Source organism: Callorhinus ursinus, unplaced genomic scaffold (assembly GCF_003265705.2).
Source record: "Callorhinus ursinus isolate GAN/ISIS: 27379988/994484 unplaced genomic scaffold, GSC_fseal_2.0 scaffold1, whole genome shotgun sequence".
NCBI lineage: Eukaryota > Metazoa > Chordata > Mammalia > Carnivora > Otariidae > Callorhinus > Callorhinus ursinus.
The window spans coordinates 9,955,087-9,967,272 of NW_027397063.1; the positions used below are offsets into that span (position 1 = coordinate 9,955,087).

Sequence of the window (12,186 nt, forward strand, 5' to 3'; positions counted from 1 at the left end):
TGAGGAAGCTGCTGAGGCTTGATGGCAAATGCTAGTGAGTTGTCACTGGGTATTGATGGGACCCACCCTCCTTCCTGCCTTCTCCAAGAGAAGGGCGTCGGTGGGCAGGTGGTGAGCCCTTCCGGGAGCAGGGCCCTGGACCATTCCTTTTTAGCTAGTTTTACCTTCAGGACTGTAATTCCTCCCCCCCACGCCCCACCCCATCCCCGCCCCCTACCCCAGCTGTACACACACGTACACACACACCCCCATTTTATTTTTTTAAAGGTTTATTTATTTATTTTAGAGAGAGTTTGTGCGAGTGGGGGGAGGGGCAGAGGCCGAGGAAGAGAGAGAGAATCTTGAGCCGACTCCACGCTGAGCGCCGAACTTGGGGCGGGGCTCAATCTCACCATCCTGAGATCATGACCTGAGTCGAAATCCAGAGTCGAATGCTCAGCTGAGCCACCCGGGTCCCCCACACCTCCATTTTATTTATTTCCGAACAGTATGCATTAGTTGTATAGCATAATTTACTATGTAGAATGACTGAGGAAAGGTCTCTGAGCAGAGGTTAAGTAAGCTGTGTTCACTTTAGTCATATTTTACCACCTGGCGCCCACCGTCACCTGCTGAGTCTCCCCCATACCCGAAAAGATGACTTCTGCAACATCATATCATGGCGCCCTGGTGGATCTGTATACATATTAAGGATGATTTCACCAGCAGCGGCCATCTCTTCTAATACAGAAGGACAAAAGAGAAGACAAATTTCACATTATCGTTGAATTACAAGTTTTAAAAATGAACTTCCTTATGTAACCACGAGGTGGCACCTTTAACTCAGAATCAGCTACCACTAAATCTGTTAGTAATACTTTACTTTTATGCAGGCATTTTTACTGTTTGGGGAAGGAGTCTAACGCTGAAATAAAAGAGAATGCCGTGTTTTAAAAATCTTAATTCTAAATAAAATCCCATAAACTATAGTAGAGTGTACTTTCTTAAAACATGAGCTACTTTAAAAAATGTTTTAATGGCCAAATTATAAATAATCCTGGACTACTTAACGTGCCAAGTGACAGATTTATGTAAACCTACATTTTGAAATGAATAGATTTGTAAAATGTAGCAGTTGTAGATAAAATAACAAACCTGGATTTTCTGTTGCGCTCAACTCATAAGGAATTTAATTTGTGTGTCTTCTTAAATCTAAGTTTTCACAGTGACATTAATCCAAACTGGTTTTCATTATTTAATTTGTTTGAGGACTGCCACTGAAAGGCAAGATACTGCATTTAACACAAATGATAAAACTGTTTCCAAACCAAAGGTCTTTAAAGAGGATTGATTTCACCTGAGTTATGTTGATGATACGAAAACAAATGATAAGGCATTTGAAGTGTGCCTCAAGCATGGGTAGGAAATGATCAATTTAAGTAAAAGATGCTGGCTTCTTCCATGAGATCCAGCACTAGGCTTTGATAATCTGAGCCTGCCTGGTTCCCAGTAACCAGGGCAAGATGGGTGTGGCAAAAGCCGCATTTTGTGAGCTGGGGCAAATCACATTTTGTGCCTCCTGATGAAATATAACTAAATCGAATGTCGAAACCATCCTCTGAAGGGCCCCCAGCATCCTAAAGGGACTTCGGGGAAAGCCTTCTATTGAATAAATGACGAGGAGAGGACCAGGGAGTAACACTGCCTTAGCTGGGAGAGGGTGTTGGGACATCATGAAGGGACTCAAAACACCAGTGTTGGGGCTTTCTTTTCTGCTGCATCAACATATTATCCAGGTGTTGCCTTCCTCTTCTGCTTCAGCAGGATTATGAATTCTCAGACTTATGAGCCCTGTCTAGGGCTGAACACTGCCTCAGAGCACAAATGGGCATCACTTACGCTTGACAACAGAGGTTCAGACTACTGATAGCAAGAGATGCACCCAAAGGAAGGGGTGCTCATCTAACTCTTCAGCACGGGACTGGGCGGCAAGCTCTTGAAAGGAGACTGGGGTGTTGCAGGCTCTGCCATGGTGCCATCTAGTGCTGGCAAAAGTTATGGCAGTTTCTTGATGGTAACTGGTTCCCACGATGAGCGCCTTGGTGCTAGACCCAGGGCTTCCAACTGCTCTCCCATGTTCCCCAGTCTTGGGTCTGAGACAGAAGAATGACCCAGCTTTGTGGGCAGTTGGGAGGACCACGGGCATCTAACAGGAAAGTGAGACAGGGTTTGTGGTGGAAGGGAGCAGATGCATTGTTTAGTTTTTCAAGCTTAATCTCTTACAAAGGCTTTGTAAAACAGCCAGCTTTATTACCAATTCTTCACCCCTCTGCCACCATTCCATAATAACACGGGTGGAGGGGAGACTTAGGTTTTTAATCCACTGTATTTTTGAGACTTTCAAATCAGCAGTTGATTGCAGCACATCCCCAGAACCATTCCAAGGGCCTAAACCCACCCTGGGCAAGCCTCAGGTTGTGCTTCTGGCTTTGGTCATTGGCTCCACGGGAGGGAGTCTTCTCTCAACCCTAAGAGAAACAAACAAGAAGCAACTAAGTGAGATTTTCCCCTTTTCCATATTGGACATACAGCCATCTGTATGAATTTCCTAGGGCTACTGTAACAAAGCACCGCAAACAGATGCGTTAAAACAATAGACATGTGCTCTTTCACAGTTAATGGAGGCTAGAAGTCCAAAATCAAGGCGTCGTCAGACCATGTTCCCTCTGAGACTCAGGGCGGAATCCTTCCTAGCCTCTTCCTAACTTCTGGTGTGGCCATCCTGGCTTGTAGCCACGTCATCCAATCTCTGCCTCCGTTGTCACATCGCGCTCCCGGACTCTGTGTCTGTCTTTGATTCAGTCTTCCCTCTTCTTAGAAGGTACCGGTCATACCAGGTTGGGCCCACCCTGTGTTAATTTGCTTATATCTGCAAAGACCCTATTTCCATATAAGGTCACGTTCACAGGTACAGGATTAGGACTTCAACATATAATTTTAGGGGTCACAGTTCAACCTATAAAACCACCCTCGTGTTTTGGCTGAGGGATGGCCAGGGCAAAATCAGATTTATTTTTAAACAATGCTCTGTAGCATTTATATTGTTTTTCAAAGTATTTTCATTCCAGTTAACTAATTTGGTTCTCTCTGGAGTCCTCTGAGGTATATAAGTCAATACAGTTATCCCACACTTGCCTGCCAAGGGGCCTATAAGACATTTAAGCAATTTTTCAGACTATCAGGTTAGGAACAAATTAGCTCTCTTTACCACACTCCCCTCCAAAAAAACAAACAAACCAAACAAAAAACTTCAAAACAGCTCTATGGCTCAAATAACAGTGCATAATGTTTCTAGACAATTATTTCAAAAGTCACACTATGAATTTGGATTTATCAAAGTGATACCTTGGGCAGTTTTGCTAAAAGAGAGAACAGATATGTACGGCTCACTTGAACTCTACCTTAACATTTGACTTCAGTTTCAGACTATCCTCCCTTGATGTTAAAATTCTAGTATGACATTTATATAGTTATGACATTTCATATAGGTCCTAGGTGAAGAAGGATGGTCTCAAATAACACTTACAGATAACAGATTATTCTTAAAATACATTTAGTTTAGTGTAAGAAATCAAGATTTGCACAAAAATTGAAATGTATGGTGCTATCATCAAAAGGAAATGCATTTTTTTTGATCTACCATTTTAGTTAGGACTAAGTTGTTGCAAAGCATCAACATAGTTCACTAAAACACATTAAATTAATTAATTCAGAATTGGAAGCACCTCATGTAGATGGCCCAATCATCCATGGAGACAAGATAGCTGTAATTTCTTTTTAATTTAATCATCACTAAGGGAGGTTATATTTAACTCTGACTCTAAATTCCACAAAACAAAATCAGAAAATGCTCAAATTGCCCAATAATTAATTATAACTGATATAGTTAAAACAAATAATTAGTTTCCATCTGATTTATGAACAGTCAAAATCACTTGCTTGGAAGTCAATGACAGAGAAAATTAAAAAGGCAAGAGATAGGTATGCTGGTTTATTTTTAGAAAAATGCACAAGCAATCACTCAATTTCTAAAAGAAATCCATTTGTGTCTTCCCTATTGGCTAGACTGTGATACAAGCAAAGTCCTCAATTAACACTGACTTGTCCAAATTCTGGGTAGGGGACAGTATTGTAGCAGTGAAGAAGGGTGTGGTCTCAGAGTTAGATGTTCAGCTCAACGACTTACTACCATGGGCAAGTCATTTTATCCTTCTAATCCTTGCCTTTCTCAACTATGAACTAAGAATGAAAATAATAATAGCACCTAATTGTGGAAGAGAAAATACTATGGCTGGGCCAGCTGCATGCAGAAGACCCAGTAGAAGAAGCAGAGTCTCAGGGTAGAGATGGTGGAGATCCCAGTTTGGAGAAACCCAGAATCACTAGATTCCAGGAATCACCATTTGAAGAATAGAGATTGTAAAATGAGCAAGAAATAAAACTCTTTTCGTTAAGTCACTGAGATTTTGAAGTGCTTGGTTAAGACAATTCACATACTCAAATAATAGACCACCTCATAAGGTTGTCATAAGATTGAAAGATGCTAATTGAATTTAAAAAAAGAATTTAAAAAAAAGAGTGAAAGATTGAATGATGAGATGGTGATCATAGTGCCTAGCATCTAGTACATTTTCAATAATTGATGGATATTATTACTATTTAAAGGCCAAAGAAATATATAGGTCCTGTGAAACCTAAAGGCCTTGATAATAAGGTATCTTGAGAAAAATATAGATATTGGCTATATATACAGTCTATCCTATAATGCATAAAATTATATTATTTAATGTAGTATAATATCACTCCTTATCTCTTGGCATAGTACCTGGTAGAGCATCAATATTCTCTAAGGGTTGAACGAATGATAGTTTCAATGAATAAATTAATTTATGAATTCAATATAATCAAGGAAATTTCTCCTGTTTAATTGTACTGGACAGGTACTACGTACCTTATAGAGATTTTTGAAGACTCAAGAATGACAAAGATGCTTAACACTAAGGGGATGAAGGAAACAAAGGTGTTCAATCCATTCAATTAAACGGATCATGTGCTAGTTCTTAAATGATACGGTGAATGCATGAATGTTTGCATGATTATTACCTACCTAACTTATCTATGCTTCCTTATAGTCTGTTTTTGGAAAAATATAACATAATGAATGGCTTAATAAAACAAAAATAATATTCAATATAGATGATTCTGATAATACAGAAGATTTGAAAGGGATTTGTCACCAGAGTTTATTAAATGAGCCATCGTAGTGACTAAGGATCCAGATGAAAGACCTAGACATGAAAGTGCTTCTGACACTCAAAAACCACAGAGATAGCTTCTGGCTATAACTGAGGGATTGACAACTGAGAATAACTGAGAATAGAAAGCATTGGTGGAAGGAAAGAATTGCAGGTGAGGCATGCGATACTGAGTATGTTGGCAAGAGTACCAGAACTCCAGTCCCAGACCTGCCACTCGCCATGGGCTTGGGGGCAGATAATCTCTCAGAAGTTCCATTCTCTGGCGCATAAAATTATGGGATTAGATTAATTGGCTAATTTAGCAATGATTCATGGTCATTATTTGTTCAATATCATCATTATAAACATTAGTTTTCATTGTGCTATGCGTGTGGGAGAAACAATCAGTTAGAAGAGCTCCAGCTGATAGCATGCTAGATAAATCACCTTTCAACTGTGTCATTTTTTTTCCTAATACATAAATAGTTGCTTACCACAGAAGCCAAGTGATGTCAAATAATAAATTGAAAGACAAATGGCAACTAGAATATTTTATTCATACTTAATTGGCCATACACAGTCTGTACGTACTCCAAACAAACAAATGCAGAATAGAGCATGTATTCTAATGAACGTTCATAACAATAGAAGCAGTGTGAAAAAAAATTGACCTAGCAAGGAAAAAGATGATTTGAAGATGTATTTATGGCACACCTATCACTCCAGTTCCTAGGCAACGGGGTCTTGTTCAAACAGAAAGAAAGGTAGATAATTATAGACCACGGTATATTTGGTCTTCCATGCTTAAGGAAGGGTATCTGCAAGAAATAAAAGGATACATGAATCCTAAAGCGTTGTTTCATGTGTCTAGTTTTAAATGGAATTCCTTGATTGAATCACAGGACCTTTCACGTAAGGTACGGTCTACTGATGGCTTCTTCCCCCAGCCAGACATGCGTCCCAGCCCCTCCCTTGCCATCGCCCCCTTCTCTGCATCAGTGGCCTCTGCTCTGCAGTGCTCTGCCTTAGCCGCAGTTGGCAACTATTTTTAGGAGACACTGCTGAGAAGAGGATTCGAGGAAATGGGTAAGGAAAATACGATTTCCTGGCAATTTATTGAAATGAGCCTTTTTTTTCATTCCCAGAAAATCCCCTTATATTCCAAAAGAGTTAGCTCCAGATTTTGTCTGGTGTCGTTTTGCTTTCTATAGGTATCGGATGCCACAGTCCAGGAGAAGAACCCAAGTGAAAGCAGAGCACAAAGTTTAGGCCATGTGGAGACAAATCAGAGCCTGTCTCAGGTCTGTGAAAGCAATGCCAACCAATAGTGGCAAAATCGGGAGCTATTCTGGAGCATGTTCAGTTTCAAATCAAGTTGATAACTATTTATCGACTTGAAAAAGAAAATTTAAGGATTTTGAAAAAATACTGAAAAATAAACTTTAAGAATCCCTCTCGATGCATTTAACACACATTCACAGATACTTATGAAGCATCTTGTCTGGGTCAGATGCTATTTGGGGCACTGAGGAACTGGTGGTGGACAGACCAGACACATCATGAGTCCACATTCACAGAGCTTCTAACCTGTGGAAGAAAGTGGAGAAAGATACTGAACCAACGAATTCATAAGTGATTAACTAAATACAAATTGTGATCACATCCGAGGAAGAAAAAAAAATGCAGCTTCTCTAAAAGCCAGTAACAAGAGAGTGTGTTTTGGTCTGTGTGGTCAGAGAAGTGTGAGAAGGGGATTTAAACCAAAGCCTGAAAGATGAAACACCTTCAGCCAGGAGTCAGGGAGGGGAACAGCATTTCATGCAGAGGGAACAGCATGTACCAAGTCTCTGAAGCAATGAAAATCTTGTCATTTCCAGTAGAAGATAATATTGATTGAGGGACATGGGGAGTTAGGGAGTGTGTGTGGTATAGGTTGAGATCGAAATGCTGTTGGCTGGGCATGCAACTCTTGCTAAGCTGTTCATATTTCATTCCAAGTGCAGTGAAAAGCCAACAGAGGGTTTACATAAGCCAGTGATATGGTCTATTTTACTGTGAAAAGAATGGACTGGGGAGTTAAGAATGAAAGCAGAAATACAAGTTGGAAGACTCCATGGCAATAATCCAGGGGGAAATGTTCTGTGTCATTCAGGGTCTAATCAGAAAAGCAGAATCTACTCAAAGTATCTTAAAATGAAGGAATTTAATGCAGGGAATTGGTTTTCCTTATAATAGAAATGATGAGAAACAAAACAGGAGATGACAGTGAGACACTTCATGGATAAACAATATCAAGAAAACACTACCACCCCAAGGCTGGAGGGTCAGCGGGAGGAGGTGATATTAGCAGAATCCAAGGCTACATCATCGGGTGGAAGCAGGAACCACAGTGGACCAGTTCAGAAGGAGCTGAAGCTAGGAATGCGATGAGGCGATTTACGGAGACGGTGTGCCCAAGACAAGAGACACTTTCCCCCACTGTTACTCACCACAAAGTGCTTCCCATTGACAATATCCAGCTGGAAGCCAGCTTTTGCTGGAGCCTGGGAAATTCAGACCACAGGAAGCAGCCACCTTCAATGGAGAACAGAGCAATGAAAGGACAAACAGACCAGGAACCAGCACATAAGCTTTGAAGATAGAATCTAGAACAACTGTAAGATTACGTGTAGAGAGAAGCAGAAACAGAGTTAAGAAAGACCCTCATGTCTCTGGCTTAAACAACGAGGCAGGTGGTGATAACACTGACTTACAAATGACGGAGAAAGAGAAGTAAGTTACAATGGCTAAGGGTCCAATTTTTGATATGTCAAATTTGACAAGCCAATGAAACATCTAAATGGAGAAGTCAAATAGGACGGAAAAGAGAAAACTGGTTAGAGAGAAGATAGTCAGTGATAGACATGAATTCAGAACAGCACTGATACCTTTATAAGGGGAATGAATTGGGGTTTGGAAGGCATAAGGAAGATTTGTCTCTACCAAATTATTTTGCTTGGGGAGGGTATGTGTTGTGGTGAGCACTGTGAATTGTGTAAGACTGATGAATCACAGACCTGTACCCCTGAAACAAGTAATACATTACATGTTAATAATAATTTAAAAAATCACAAAAAAATCTTAAAGCAAGATGGTAGCCATACTTGTGAGAGAATAGCTTAAGATATATAGCTGTCAGATCAGCATGTTGTACACCTAAAACTAATGTAACATTGTGCGCCAACTCTACTTCAATGAAAAAGTCATTAAAAAAAAGTTAGGGAGAAATTTTTTCAAAATATTGAGACTTTAAAACATTAAGTGGGAAATCCATTATATTATCCTCTATATTTCTCTTATTGCCTAACATATGTACGACTAGCAACAAAGAAAGACTAAACGGGACAAAGGGGTAGAGATGGTGGGCGTAGACAACCCTTGGATCGTGTTTGGCTATAAAGGAGTGAGGAGAATTTGCATCATGAAGATGGGCATCAAAGAGAGGTTTGTTTGCTGTTATTTGAGTTTTGGTTTTTTACTATCAGTGGATACCACAGGATATTTCTCTGCTGAAGGAAATTGTTTTGCAGAGAGGGAGATTTAAGGATGCCCAGTCAAGACATGATAAAGCAAGGGATGTGGTCCTTGAGGATGTAAGAGGGGCTGGGACCCAGAGCACATGTGAAGGAGTAGCCTTTATAGGAGAGAAACTAAATGAATTAGCCTGAGTAGGCCCCAGTAATAATTACTTACATCTATAAAGATATCTTTGCAACTCGGGTCAAAAATAAAAGATTCAAAATCAGTGGTTTTAATACAAAATGGAAACACAAGACCTACTTTCCTATTCTAAAACTAGATCTTATTTTAAATGGTTTTCACTAGAACATGGAATTGGGGGAGTGTGTACAGGTTTATGTACTGATTTCTTTCTTTCATAAAACCAGTCTTAAGTGGATAACTTCATTATATCGTTGGTTTGGTTACCCTGAAGGCACAGACAAGAGTACTTAGAATTTCATTACTGTGAAATGTCAGCATACACAGGATAATAGAAAATGAGCCCCAAAAGAAAATCCTAAGTAATTTTCTGCTTTGCTTCTTTCCCTCAAAAGAGGAGTAAACACCATGTCTCTCTCAAAGCACAGTCTACAATGTAAGATGGTCAGCAGGATGCGAAAGACACCATCCTGCCATGATTCTCGGCAAAACCCACTGGATGGCCTTTCTCCCCGGAGACAGTTCAATAATTGTCATCCCATTGTTTATTAGGTAGGAGTATATTCTCCCTAAGTAATCATAGTTTTATTTCATGTAAACCAATTCTCTAACTTCCTTTGCTCATTTCACAGCTCAGTTGCACCTTTGTAAGAAACAAACATGTTGAGATTGAGCAGAAAAGGTAATTAAAATTGAATCCTTTTATATTGGAATCAATTTTGCTATAGGTTAAATATGTTGAGGAAAGGTTTGCATGGATGGAGTTTGAAGCTCTTAGTAAAATGATGTCATTTCTGTTTCCTGCATATCCAGTAATGGACTCTCTCCCAGTATTGAAAGGGGCATTTCAAAACAACAGATGATAAAGGTCAACTAGCAGAGAGAGAGTAGGGCCAGAAATTATACAACATTTCTATAACATCCCTGTGTGGTAGGCAAAACAATGGTCCCCAAAGAGGTCCATATCACATTGCCCAGCCTAAGGCGTTATGTTGCCTTGCATAGAAAAAGGAACACCGCAGATGTGGTTAAGGATCTTAAAATGGGGAAAGTAGCCAGGATTGTCTGGGTGAGCCCAGTGTAAACACAAGGGCCAATCGGGAAAATAGTGAGACAAGAAAGTCAAATTCAGAGGAGCTGTAATGCCAATGATAGGCTGGGCCATGAGCCAAGGAATAGGGGCAGCTTCTTGGGGCTAGAGAAGGCAAGGAAAAAGACTCCCCACCCCCACAGCCTCCAAAAGGAACACAGCTCTATGACCCATTTCAGACTTCTGACCTCCAGAGCTGTAAGATAATAAATTTGTATTGTTTGAACCACCACATTTGACTCATTTGTTAAGACAGCAGTGGGAAACTAATAGAACATATACAAAGTTCTTAACACAATGCCAGCCACATAGTATTATTTTCATTATTTTTACCATTTAATATTTTTCTCATTCTACTTTGGTCTTGCTTTATATATTTTGTTAACTTGCCATTTGTTAAATTCTAGATATTGGTGTGGAAATAAACTTTCTATTCTATTGGTATCATTTTCAGTCATGGAATCTAAAAAGAACAAAAACAAAAACAAACAAAAATCCCAGGACACTCTATCCTGTTTTAGAAATTATTAGAAACAGGTGTCCGTGGTCTCCCACACGGGACGGAAGGGCTGGCGGGAGCTGGCGCTTTCTCGGCACTAGACCTGGACTCCCACCCGGCGCCAGAGTACAGTTGCTTTGAATTGAAGATACACGACTTGCGAGAACAAATGATGAACAGCAGCATGAGCTCTGGGTCTGGGTCCCTCCCAACAAGTGAGAAGAGGTCTTTGTATGTCAGGGCCCCGTTTGATTATGACGGAACTCGGGACAGCTGCCTGCCAAGCCAGGGGCTCAGCTTCTCCTATGGTGACATTCTGCACGTCATTAATGCGTCTGATGATGAGTGGTGGCAGGCGAGACTGGTGACCCCGCATGGAGAAAGCGAGCAAATCGGTGTGATCCCCAGTAAGAAGAGGGTGGAAAAAAAAGGAAGAAAGAGCTCGATTGAAAACCGTGAAGTTCCATGCCAGGACGGGGATGATTGAGTCTAACAGGTCGATCAAAACAAAACGTAAAAAGAGTTTCCGCCTCTCTCGAAAGTTTCCATTTTACAAGAGCAAAGAAAACATGGCCCAGGAGAGCAGCATACAGGAACAGGGAGTGACATCCAACACCAGTGACAGCGAAAGCAGTTCCAAAGGACAAGAGGGTGCAATCTTGTCATATGAGCCAGTGACACGGCAGGAAATTCACTATGCAAGGCCTGTGACCATCCTGGGCCCAATGAAGGACAGAGTCGACGATGACCTGATCTCGGAGTTCCCGCGTAAATTTGGATCCCGTGTGCCACATACCGCTCGGCCTCGGCGTGATAATGAGGTGGATGGACAAGACCACCGCTTTGTGGTCTCCCAAGAACAGATGGAGAAGGATATTCAGGACGACAAGTTCATTGAAGCAGGCCAATTTAATGATAATCTCTATGGGACCAGCATCCAGTCAGTGGGGGCAAGTACTGCATCTTAGATGTTTCCGGCAATGCTATCAAGAGGCTGCAGCAAGCACAACTTTACCCCGCTGTCATTTTCATCAAGCCCAAGTCCGTTGAAGCACTTATGGAAAGGAACCGATGGTAGACATACGAACAAGCAAATAAGATCTATGACAAAGCCATGAAACTGGAGCAGGAGTTTGGAGAATACTTCACAGCCAGTGTACAGGGTGACTCACTGGAAGAGATTTACAACAAGATCAAACAAATCATCGAGGACCAGTCTGGCCACTACATTTGGGTCCCATCCCCTGAAAAACTCTGAAGAACCCCCACCAAGCACTCTCTTGTGAACAGAAGACATCGAGTCCCTCTTCCCTCCTCCCTCTTCAGTCCTGTCCCCACCAGGAGAACAAATGTCTACTGTTCGTGTCCCCTTTTTTAGATATGTCCCAAAAATTGAGTTTTCTAGTCCTGTGCTGTTTTTTTAAATTTGCATCTTGTTTCAGTTTATTTTTTGAGATGATGCCATCTCACTCATCACGTGACGGTGCCCATTCCTGCATGGACCTTTCCCAAGCGCCAGCACAGGTGCAAATCCGTCAGAGTCATTGTTTTCATAAAAACCAAGCAGAAGCGAAGAGACGAGAAGAGGACTGCCGGAAAGCCAGGCTCTGGACAGCTGCACG

At 41.0% G+C, this 12,186-nt stretch overlaps 1 pseudogene; it reads left to right on the forward strand.

Moving 5' to 3' along the window:
* The first annotated feature begins 10,619 nt into the window (after nucleotides 1-10,619).
* Nucleotides 10,620-11,968, forward strand: LOC112820871 (disks large homolog 3 pseudogene; annotated as a pseudogene).
* Nucleotides 11,969-12,186: the final 218 nt, after the last annotated feature.